The sequence below is a fragment of the Bubalus bubalis genome, chromosome 5 (assembly GCF_019923935.1).
Source record: "Bubalus bubalis isolate 160015118507 breed Murrah chromosome 5, NDDB_SH_1, whole genome shotgun sequence".
NCBI lineage: Eukaryota > Metazoa > Chordata > Mammalia > Artiodactyla > Bovidae > Bubalus > Bubalus bubalis.
Genome location: NC_059161.1, coordinates 81,931,185 through 81,943,863, shown reverse-complemented (window position 1 = coordinate 81,943,863; position 12,679 = coordinate 81,931,185).

Sequence of the window (12,679 nt, the reverse complement as noted above, 5' to 3'; positions counted from 1 at the left end):
TGAAAATGGTAACTGACACATTTCCAGAGCAGGACATTTTACATAAAACTGGATACGATTACAGGGCAACAAGCCCATCTTCTAAAGCTTTTCTTTCTGCCCAAAATCTAATTCAATGGCACAGTCTACTACTCTTCCTTTGAATCATCTTTCACTTCTTTTCTCTAATTTTATATCATTTAAATGGAAATTTATCCTATGTCTTATGTTTATTATGTGCTAAGTTGCTTCAGTCATGCCCACCTCTTTGCAATCCTGTGGACTGAAGCCCACCAGGCTCCTTTGTCCATGGGATTCTCCAGGCAAGAATACTGGAGTGGGTGGTCATTCCCATCACCAGGGGATCTTCCCAGCCCAGGGAGCCAACCCATGTCTCTTCCATTTCCTGCTTTGGCAGGTAGGTTATTTACCCCTAGTGCCACATGGGAAGCCCCTATGTTTATTAGAGGGAGGCGAAAGATGATGGTGATGAAGTCTGTTTGGGCTGGAATCTCAGCCTCACGATTTACTAACCAGTGACTGGATCAAGTCCCCTAATCTCTCTGCTGCATTGTCTGTAAAAATGGGGCTTTTATGAGGCACAAATTAGATCATGCATTTAAATTCCTTAATTGGAGCACCTGACATAGAAAGCCCTCAGTGAGTATTTATCAATAATACTCTTCTTCCTAAAGCTTTTGGTCAGTCATTCAGATCATCCCCTCTTTTCCTTCTTTAGCTCCGCTGACTACTAGCATAACAGGTATTTAGGTCATTCATTTATCATACTTTTTAATGGATGAGTTATGTACTTTGATTTATGGTCATAATATTTAAAAGCAGCAGTTAAATTTATTTAGTGTTTCCCATGTTCTGGGCTTTATGCTCAGCTATTTACACATATCATCTCATTTAATCCTCATAATGAATGGCTTCCAAAGGCCAGACATGGACTAATGCTGGCATGAGACTAAAGTTGTCATCAGTCTAAAAATAAAGCCGTTGGGAAACACTGTTTTTTTAAGCTATGTTCATTTAAAGAAATTAACTTTTCCTACTCTTTTGGTGTTAAAATACTCTTATCATGAGGATAGATGATAGTTTATTTTTTGAAATATTCCTATCTGAAAAAAATAAAAGATTGGCAACCATGCATGAGTCACTAGACTGTTTTTGGCCCATTGAATCCAACAGTCTAAAACCTGTTCCTCAGAACTCTAATGGATAGATACTACTCCTATTTTACAAAGCAGAAGCCAAGGCTCAGAGAGGTCATGGGACTGCCCGAGGTCACACAGCTAGCAAAAGGCAGAGCCCAGCATCCTGGCTCTAAGTCCTTAGTAATATCGGCTTACTGAGTCCCTACTGCATACAGGACACACACCTCATTTTATTCTCATAGCTGCTCTGTGAGGAGGTGTGATTCCCCATTTTACAGAATAATGAAATTTGGGGGCTTTAAGAATTTGCCAAGGTCTTAGAGTCTGAAAATACGAGAACAGGGTTGGAGCACAGAGTTCTCTGATTCCAGTTCCTGTTCCCTCGGCACCTACAATGTGCCAGACACCCTGAAGTGTGGCCTGTCACAAAGTCACAGAGAGCTGAAAGACGCGCTCCGGCCTCAGGGCTCACAGTCTCCACAAGGACACGCTCCACAGCCATCATGGTGCCCTGAGAAGCACTGGGAAGGTGAGTCTGTGATACTTGGAGAGCACAAAGAGGGGGAACTTATTTTAAGCCCCCTGGAAACATTTCTGACAATATTGGGGCATCTTACTATATTGTATTTTAAAGAAGAGTTGACAGGATTTTTTTTTTCATTACAAGCATCTTTCTTGTATTATTGGATTGGCCAATAAGTTAGGAAAACCCCAAACGAAATTTGTGGCCAACCCAATATAATATGCTGCTCTGATTAGTCATTTGGTGTGAATTTTCTGGGATCCCATAGGCTAATCCATTTTATTTTGAAAGTTAGAAAAAATTTCCTTTAATAATAAAAAAAGCCACCAAACACTTTAGATCGTTCAGCCCCTGTCATATCCTAAAATGACGAAACATTTCTCCTGTACCTTTAACAGTGCCAGTTTGGAACTTTGGGAAAAGACTAGAAAGAATTTGATTCTGTTCCCCTTCGCTAGCCCCAGAGCCACATTCTGAGTTTTATTTAATAGTTTGTAAATAATTAAATAGGAAATACAAACAGTAACTAAAGGTTAAATTATACCAGGTAAAAAGAGAAGTATAAAAGCTAAATTTCACTCTAAGCCCCAAAGAGGTAGCAGGTAAAATGTCTTCAGGCCAAATCCTTTGCTCCAAACTGCACTGCAGAGGCTGAGTCAGATGCTCTGGGCCCAAGGAACTCCATCTGACGTCACTGCATACTTAGCGACAGGCTATTAAAGCTACAGGGGGGCAGATGGTGGCCCTGACGGCAAAGCCGTGCCCTTGGACTTTGCCATTGAGGGTTAATGTATCACCATGCTTTCAAAAGTATGGGCAGCCAGCTGGCTTCTGACAGGGTTTCGGGAATTGCTAAATCCCAACCTTTGAAGAGAAATATATTTTCTGACCTAACAGGGTAGATGCTTCTACAATGTACAGTGTCCTTGAATCTTGTTCTTTCAAAGTTAAAGATTCTTTGACCCAAGACTTAGAAGCTAGGCTTGCATCATCCTATTTTACTTATTTTATCCATTTCCAGGAATCTATTCATAATGCTCTTTAACAAATATTTGTTGAAGGACTTGCTATGGCACATGGAAAAGCCAACAGAGACAAGCATGTCTAAGTTGCATGAAGCTGAAAGTCTAATTAAAAGCCGGACATTAAATCAATCAAGTCAGTCACACTAGTGAACGTGTGCTACTGAATCCACAGACTCAGGAGTGAAATGACATCTTTAAGAGGGAGCAATCAGGGGACCTGGCCTAGAATGAGGAGTTAAGAGTGGAGAGGGTAAGAGGTTTCCAAGCAAAGGCCAGGGAGCAGGGGTCCCGAGAGAACGGAGAGCAGGCAGCTGATGGGAGGGGAGCTGAGAGCCGGGCGGGATCAGACCAAGCGGGGCCATCAGGGCTCTGTGGTTTGTCTGGTCCTCGTCTTAAGTTCATGTCTGATCAGACAGGCCTCTTGGCAAGATACCCTGGCAGCTGTGCAGAGAAGAGGAGAAGGGAGATGGTCAGATTGTGATGTCAGAAGACCAGTTAGGAGACTCTAGTGTCGGTCCAGCCAAGGCCTGAAGACGCCTTGGCCAGGAAGATGGTAAAGAGGGTGGAGAGGATAAAGAGGTATTTAAGTTAAATGTGACGGGGCTGAAGACGGTTGGATATAAGCCTGAGGGAGAAGGAGTCTTAAGGATGGTGCCTGGACGTCTAGTTTTTGGAACTGGGTAGATGCTGGTGCCGTTTAGTGAGATGGGAACCCTATAGAGGGCCAGATGATTCAGTGGAAGGTCATTCCATCTCAGCCACAGGGGGTCTATGGTATCTTGAGACAGCCTGGTGAGGATGGCTGTCTGAGCACCAGACTGGAGACAGGCAGGCCAGAGCTGGAGGTAGAAACTTGGGCGTCACCAGGCATTCGTGGACGTCTAAGATGTGAATGGAATCCTCCAAGCCAGGAGAGAAAAGGGCTTGGGTGTGTCTTCAGGGATTTGACCATGCAGCTTGGAAAAAGCAGATGAGTGTAAAAAGGCCTTAGGTGGTTTTGCCGGGAAATAATTCTCCCACTGGTATGAGCCCCATCCAAGGCCTTTTATTCATAATTTTGTATTCTTTTAAAGAAAGACCCGTACATCGAAACTGTTTCTGTCTCCACAAAATCTGGTTGCACCTCTGGCATTCTTAGAGGTAGGAGGAAGTTCAGGAAAACAAACAATACACAAAACCAGCAGAAGATAGTGCCTTGTGTAGGAAGACTGGTTCCAAGCATGCGAGGCTTCTGAGAGATTAAGTGAGGTGACAGCCATGCAGGGAGGAGGCAGGCCGCGAGGCAGAGGAGAGGACCCTGGGCAGGCTTCCAGCTTTGGGACTGGGTGCGTGGTGTGCACAGGTAGGAATTCAGAAAGAGGAGCAGGACTGGTTCAGCCCTCTCTCGAGGCCACAGAAAACTTCCTTTCTATCATGGAAATCAAATGTCAAGATCCCTGTGGGCCTCAACCTCTTTTCTTGAAAGCAACACTTTTCTTTCAAATATCCTCATTATTTTCTTCCGAACAAGCTCCACATCCAGAAACTGAAGCCTGCCTCCCTGTGTGGTCCAAGCAGCCCCGAGAAGCATACTCCATTACCAAGCCTCCTCATTCCATACTTCATCTCAGTGATTCCCAGCTGGGGCTTCCTTTCACAGCCTTGCTTGCTTGTCAACTAAAAAACATCCCATTTTCTGCTCATGTTTTGCTTCTAAGCCACATCTCCCCCCTTATATTCGTGCCATTGGATTTCTTTTACCCCAATGTAGCATCTTCCATTTGTCTTCACTAAATTTCAAATCTGTAGATTCAGTCCATCTCCATAGTTTATGAAAGATGCTTTCCAGTCCTGATTCTTCATGTAATGTGTCTGCAGAGATATCTGTCCTGTACTGTGACATGGTCTCCAGTATAGCAGACAACAGTAGGCAAGCTAATGATGTCTCATATTGTTGCAGGCAAATTAAGAGAATCATGACTGCACAGCATAAATCTGTTCTCTGCTTACAATGGGTTACACCTCATTTAACATTTATGCAGGCATATATACTTTACCTCACTTAAATTAGAGTTGCATGATCAACATGGATAAATCAAAATATCATGTTGAGACAAAACAAAAGAACAACTTATAGAATAATATGTGCAATATTATATTATTTGTATAAAGTTTAAATATGTAAAAACACCATGCACTGTTTGTGAATTCACTCATACATGGTATGCTACTGCTAAGTCACTTCAGTCGTGTCCAACTCTGTGCTACCCCATAGATGGCCGCCCACTAGGTTCCTCTGTCCCTGGGATTCTCCAGGCAAGGATACTGGAGTGGGTTGCCATTTCCTTCTCCAATGCATGAAAGTGAAAAGTGAAAGTGAAGTCACTCAGTCGTGCCCGACTCTTAGCAACCCCATGGACTGCAGCCCACCAGGCTCCTCCGTCCATGGGATTTTCCAGGCAAGAGTAATAGAGTGGGTTGCCATATAAAAATATACAAATAAACAATAAATATGAAATTTAAGAGAGTGAGCACCTTTGAGACTGAGGAAAGGGAAAGGCATTGGGAAGGGGTCCTATGAGACTTCAACTGTATCTACAAAAGTTATGTTTAATTTTTTAAAACCTCTGAAGCAAATAGAGCAAAAATGCTATGATTTGTCATGAATGGGTACCTGGGAGTTTATTATTCGCTATATACTTTGTAAGGTGCTTAGAATATTTTGAAACTTTAAAAAAGTCCCAATCAAGTGGAGAAATGATAAGCAACATAAAAGAGGCATTGACAAAAGATTATAGGAGGACAGGAGAAGAAAAAATTAATTCTAACAGGAGTTTTTATGATGCCAACTTCATCATCAAAAAAATATGGCCAATGTATGTGTCTGGTTCTTCTAATTCAAACAATATTTATTAAGCACCATCATGTTAATTATTAGAGGCACAGATATGGCTATGGCATCAAATCATACAGTCTAAAAAGTCTTCATAGACAGTGAAATGATAACCAGGCAATGTTACATTCAGTTCAGTTCAGTTCACTTCAGTCGCTCAGTCGTGTCCGACTCCTCGAGACCCCATGAATTGCAGCACGCCAGGCCTCCCTGTCCATCACCAACTCCAGGAGTTCACTCAAACTCATGTCCATCGAGTCAATGATGCCATCCAGCCATGTCATCCTCTGTCATCCCCTTCTCCTCCTGCCCCCAATCCTTCCCAGCATCAGAGTCTTTTCCAGTGAGTCAACTCTTCGCATGAGGTGGCCAAAGTATTGGAGTTTCAGCTTCAGCATCATTCCCTCCAAAGAAATCCCAGGGCTGATCTCCTTCAGAATGGACTGGTTGGATCTCCTTGCAGCCCAAGAGACTCTCAAGAGTCTTCTCCAACACCACAGTTCAAAAGCATCAATTCTTCGGCACTCGGCCTTCTTCACAGTCCAACTCTCACATCCATACATGACCACAGGAAAAACCATAACCTTGACTAGACGGACCTTTGTTGGCAAAGTAATGTCTCTGCTTTTGAATATGCTATCTAGGTTGGTCATAACTTTTCTTCCAAGGAGTAAGTGTCTTTTAATTTCATGGCTGCAGTCACCATCTGCAGTGATTTTGGAGCCCAAAAAAATAAAATCTGACACTGTTTCCACTGTTTCCCCATCTATTTCCCATGAAGTGATGGGACCGGATGCCATGATCTTCCTTTTCTGAATGTTGAGTGATGTTACATTAGGGGTAAGCAAAAGGTCTTGAGACACATATATCTGCCTGTAGATGGAGGAAAGCTTCACAGAGTGCAAATCTCTAAGAAATAGAAATCAATAAGAAGAAAGAGTGCATGCTTACTCAGTTGTGACTGATTATTTGTGACCCCAAGGGCCGTGGCCCGCCAGGCTCCTCTGTCCATAGAATTTTCTAGGCAAGAATACTGGAGTGGGTTGCCATTTCCTACTCCAGGGGATCTTCCTAACCCAGAGATGGAACCTGAGACTCCTGTGTCTCCTGCATTGGCAGGTGGACTCTTTTCTGCTGAGCCACCTGGGAAGCCCAGGAAGAGAGAGAAGGAAGGGCAGACAGGTGACAGGTATAGAAGGTATAAAGAAACAGAGTTGTGAAAGCTCCCAGGGACTAACAACGAGCCTGGAGGGAGACCAGGCCGTGAGAGGCTGGGAGCAGGCATTCAGCACGCCCTGCAAGCCGAGTGCCTGCGCCCGCCCAGCCAGTGAGCCCAGCCAGGCGTGCCGAGTGCCTGCGCCCAGCCAGTGAGCATTTGTGAGAGGAAGAAGGGAGGGAGGAAGCGGAAATGTGTGTCTCAGCCTGTCAACAGAGTGTAGCCAACGGAAGCGATTTCATCAGGGAGTGGCAGCATGTGAATAGGAACAGTGAGGAGGAAAACACTGGCTGGAGTTGAGGGGAGAAGGGTTGAGGGAAGACTGGAGGATCTCACCTCAGCACAGGGAGAGACTCTGAGGACCTGAACTAAGACCCAGGGACAGAGGGTGAGAGGAGAGACTCGTCTAGGGGAAATGTTTGAAATCAAAGCAGGAGACTTGAATAACTGATTAGTTGGAGGAGGTGACAAAAAGGAATAGAAGGAAGAGGTGAACATTCCTTGAAAAGTTCTTATTGGCTTGTTAAATTAACTCTACAAAGTTACGCTTTACATAAAGTTAAAATGTGTCAATTTTGATATATGATTTTCATAAGTTTAGACAAATATATACATCCATGTAACCATAGCCAAGACATGAAATATTTTCATCATCCCAAAGGTTCTCTTATGCTCTCAGTCAGTAAACAGTTCCCCTACCTTGCCCAGATAGCCACTGATATATTTACTTTCTGTCCTTGTAAAATAGTTTTTTTCTTTTCTAGAATTCCACATAGGTAGACTCTTACAGCAAGCACTCTATTTTTGTATGTGCCTTCTTTCACTCAGCATAATAGTTTTGAAATTCATATAGGATGTTGTCTGTATCAGTAGTTTGTGCCTTCATTTCGCTGAAATATTATTCTGTTGTTTCCTGTACCCTGTTTTATTTGTTCAGTCACTCGCCGATGGATGTTTGTGTTGGTTTCAATTTGAAGCTGTTACAAACAAAGCTGTTTCTTTGTATGAAATACGTTTTTAATTTCTTATCAAGGAAATAGCTTGGAGTGAATTGCCAGATTACAGAGTAAATGTAAAAGTAACTTTATAAAAAACTGCCAAATAGTTCTCCAAAGTGGTTGCACCATTTTGCATTTCCACCAGCAATAGATGTCGCTCCATGTCCTTGCCAGTACTTATGTTGTTGGTCCTTTTAATTTTAGACATTCTTGTGCACAGAGTCTGATATGACTGAAGGGACTTAGCAAGTATTCATGTGGGTATATAATGGTCTTTTATGGTGGTTTTAATTTTCATTTATTTGATAACTGATGATGTTGAGCAATGTTATCATGCACTTGTCCATTTGTATGTATTCTTTTTAAAGCATCTGTTCTGGGGGCTTTCCTGATGGTCCAGTGGTTAAGAATCTACCTTGCAGTACAAGGGATGCTGGTTCAATCCCTGGCCCAGGAAGATTTCATATGTTGTGCAGCAACTAAGCCTGTGGCTGTAACTATTGAGCCTGTGCTCTAGAACCGGCGAGCTGCCACTGCTGAGCCCATGCACTGCAGCTACTGGGGCCTGTGTGCCTCCAGCCTGCGCTCCACAGCAAGAGCAGCCATGCAACTAGAGAAAGCCCATGTGCAGCAACAAAGACCCACAACAGCCAGAAATAAATAAAAAATTTTAAGGTAAAAAATATAAAGCACCTGTTCTGTCTTTTGATTATGAGTTAGTTATATACCTTGAGAGACTGGGAAAGTAGAGAAGGCATTAACTAAGATAAAGGAGCAGTAGAGAAAGAGCTGGACAGAGCACTCTCAAGCCTGCGAGAGAGTGATCCCAAAACAGGGTGAATTTCAAGAAGTAAATGTTCATTTAACATTAAGTATCACGAAGAGTTCAAGTAAAAAAAGATTGAAAAATGAATGGTTGGTTTTCCATCATGGTTTTGAAACTGTGGATGACAACCTGTCAAAAGTCAGTTGAGTGGAGCTTCACCAGTATTTCTTTTAATGAAATAGATTGGGAAAGTACATTGCAGGTACTGAGCTTAAGTATAGTTTCATGAAAATTATTTTGTTAACAGTGTACGATATAACTTTTGCTTTGGATTATGGTGGAAGAATCTTGAAAGAGGGAGAGCACAGAAGTTCTTCCCAATGTTATCCAGGTACAGGGTACAAGGCTGAGGATATAAACTCATCTGGGTCTGGGTTTAAGCCCTGGTGTCTTCCTCTTTGTTAGATATTTGTATAATCTTGACTATTATGGAAACTCTCAAATTTTCCCTTTCCTTAAGTGTAGATTGGAGAAGGAAATGGCAACCCACTCCAGTATTCTTGCCTGGGAAATCCCAAGGACAGAGGAGCCTGCGGGCTACAGTCCATGGGGTCAAAAAGAGTCAGACCCGACTGAGTGACTAACACAACACACTTTAAGTATAGTTTGAGAATAAGGATAGTTTGAAAAAAGAAAGTTAAGTTGCTCAGTCGTGTCCGACTCTTTTTGACCCCATGGACTGTAGCCTGCCAGGCTCCTCAGTCCACGGAATTTTCCAGGCAAGGGTATTGGAGTGAGTTTCCATTTCCTTCTCCAGGAATAAAGATAATATTTACCCAAAGTGCTGGTGACAGAGTTGCCTTTGTGCACACTGGGGGGACCAGTGCCTCTCCCTCGGGGCAGACACAGCCACCAGACTCTGGGCTGGTTTTCAGTTCCCAGCCCCTCTGCTGGGCTGTCTGGTGTAAGGCTAACCTGCACAAGCTTTTGCCCCATGAGGATTAGGTGGGGTTATACTCATAAACCTCTGTGCACAATACCCAGAACAGGGCAAGCTCTCCATCACCATTGGCTGTAGTCAATACTAGCTGTTATTCTGGTTAAAGCAAAGCCAGATCCCACTAGGTTAAGGAAGTGGAGATAATACATAGGGGCTAGCCTTAAAAGGTTTGGTTGGTAAAAAGGAAATATAGCCAATATTTTATAAATGGAAAGTAAACTTTAAAAACTGTATAAAATTTTTAAATTTTTAAAAAGAAAAAAAAAAGGTTGGTTGATGGAAACAACTCAGTGTTCGTCAACTAAAGAACAAAGTGTGATGCAGTGGAATACTCTTCAGTCATAAAAAAAGAGTGAGGTATTAACACATGTCACAAAGTGGATGCACCTAGCTAAGCAAAGGCAGCTCTTTGGAAAAGGTCACAGACTGAATAATAAATATTCAGAACAGGCAAACCCATAGCGGTAACAAGCAGGTTAGTGGTTGCCAGGGGGCAGTGGGAAGAGGGAATGGGGACAGACTACTTAAAGGTGGAGGGGGTTCCTTTTGGGGAGATGAAAGTCTCCTGGACCTGGCTAGTGGTGCTGTTTGCCCAGTATTGTGGATGAAGTAAGTGCCATTAACCTGAACACTTTTAAATGGTCAAAATGTTACATTTCTTATGCATTGTACCGTAATTTTTTAAAGCGTGATTCAACTTAAGGATGCTTCTTGGTTCTTTCATAACACATCCCCAAGCCATTTCCAAAAAAGAGGGGGGAAAAAAATCAGTTTGATTGGGAGCACAACGAGAAAGATTAGCTCAAGAAGGAAATTTCTGTGCAACTCTAAAAGCTTCTTACGAGCTATGTTACCTGCTAAGTGGTCCTCGGTGCCAACCCAGGACAATCTCCCTGTTGAAAGGACCCTCAAACAGCGAGGGAGGCACGGATGGCACCTTCCTGCCCTCATTAAATGTGGAGCATACACTGTGGCTCTTCCTCAGGGAGAGGGGCGGGATTGGGAGATAATTAACAGTGATCCCCTGTGACTGCCTCTCTGGCTGTGGCCTCAGGAGCTGAGAAGCTAAATAGCTCTTTATTATAAACTGATTTCTCAGTGAATGAGGCTATTGGTATTAATAATTAGAGCTAATTTACCATTATGTACATTATCGAGTGGTGCAATACTGTGTATAATTTGGAGCACATGATGATTTTTTTAATGCTTTGCATTGTGTTCCAGGTATTTAGGGGCTTACCTTGTGGCGCAGCTGGTAAAGAATCCGCCTTCAATGCAGGAGACTTGGGTTCAATCCCTGGGTTGGGAAGATCCCTTGGAGAAGGGAACGGCTACCCACTCCAGTGTTCTGGCCTGGAGAATTCCATGGACTGTATAGTCCGTGGGTTCGCAAAGTCGGACATGACTAAGCAACTTTCACTTCACTTCACTTCAAGGAGTTTGACTCCCCTCTAAGACATTTCCTTCTTTTAAAGTTAACTCATTTACTTTTGGCTGCACTGAGCCCTTGTTGCTGTGCACAGGCTTTCTCTAGTTGCGGTGAGCAGGGGCTGCTCTCGAGTAGCAGGGTGTGGGCTCCTCACTGTGGGGTCTTCTGTTGTTGCAGAGCATGGGCTCTAGGGCACGCAGGCTTCAGCAGTTGCAGTGTGTGCTCAGCAGTTGCGGCCCCCATGCTCTAGAGCATGGGCCTCGGAGTTGTGGCTCTCAGTCTTAGTTGCCCTGCATCATGTGGGGTCTTCCCAGGCCAGGGACTGAACCCACATCCCCTGCATTGGCAGACGGATTCTTAACCACTGGACTGCCAAGGAAGTCCAATACATTTCCTTTTCTGATTCTGTCTGATGAGGGATAATTTGAAAATCACTTTACATTCCCAGAGGCGGGCCATGCATACATCTTTCCTCTGGCTTCTTTCCTCCCCCAGACATGCATGGTATGGCCCATTCTAAGAAATTTTAGCCTTAGGCTAAAACCAGTGGGATTTTTTTTTAATTCTGTAAATAAAATTATTGAGAGTGAGATATATTGGATGATTATGACAGTAATTAATATGTCTCTGACTAATCTGCCATAAAACATTTTGGCAGTACCTACTAGTCAATATCTAAATCTCCTTGTTAAGTTATTCATTCAATATTTGAGGCCAAGTAGCAGGTACAGGAGATGCAGAAATAAATAAGATGTGATTATTGTTCTCCAGGAACCACGGGTATAGAGGAGGAAACAGGCATAGAAAGAAATATACGCCCACAAATTTAGTAAGTATAAGGAAAAAGCAATCAACTCAACCTGGGGTGAGGCCTTCAGTGAAAATACACAAGAGCACTGTCTAAAAATATTGCCTCCCTGTAGCCCAAAGATCGGAGAAGGCAATGGCACCCCACTTCAGTACTCTTGCCTGGAAAATCCCATGGACGGAGGAGCCTGGTAGGCTGCAGTCCATGGGGTCGCGAAGAGTCAGACACAACTGAGCGACTTCACTTTCACTTTTCACTTTCATGCATTGGAGGAGGAAATGGCAACCCACTCCAGTGTTCTTGCCTGGAGAACCCGGCGGAGCCTGGTGAGCTGCCATCTATGGGGTTGCACAGAGTCGGACACAACTGAAGCGACTTAGCAGCAGCAGCCCAAAGATATGATACCGCTTTCATTTATGTAGATCCAACCCAATCTGGAATTAAAATTCACCTGTCTTCAGTGAGCTGAGACTGTCTTCTTTAAACTATTGCTGATAAGTTTGTTTTTTCATTTATTTTTAGTCTTATTGCATTAATAGTGTTGCTTTTGTTGACACAGTCCAGCTTCTCTCCATCAGCCTAAAAGAATGACAGGCAATAAAAAGCTTAACTGTTTTCCTGGCAAATGTCTCAGGCCTGAAGTTTATAAAAAAGAGCTTTTGGCCAGCTGCGGGAAGACGGATGATCACATCCAGACCCCGGTTGTGGGCCATGTGTGTTACCACCCCAGGCTCTTGAAAACTCTTTAATCAATAGATGTTAATGAGGCCTTCCTGGGGTCGGGCTACAGCGCAAGGGGATGAAAACAAGCAGCAGGTATTCTTGTTCTCTATCCAACTGGGGCCAGAGGTGAGCTGGTTCCTTTTTATTTTTAACTTTTTATTTTGTATTGGAGTATAGCTG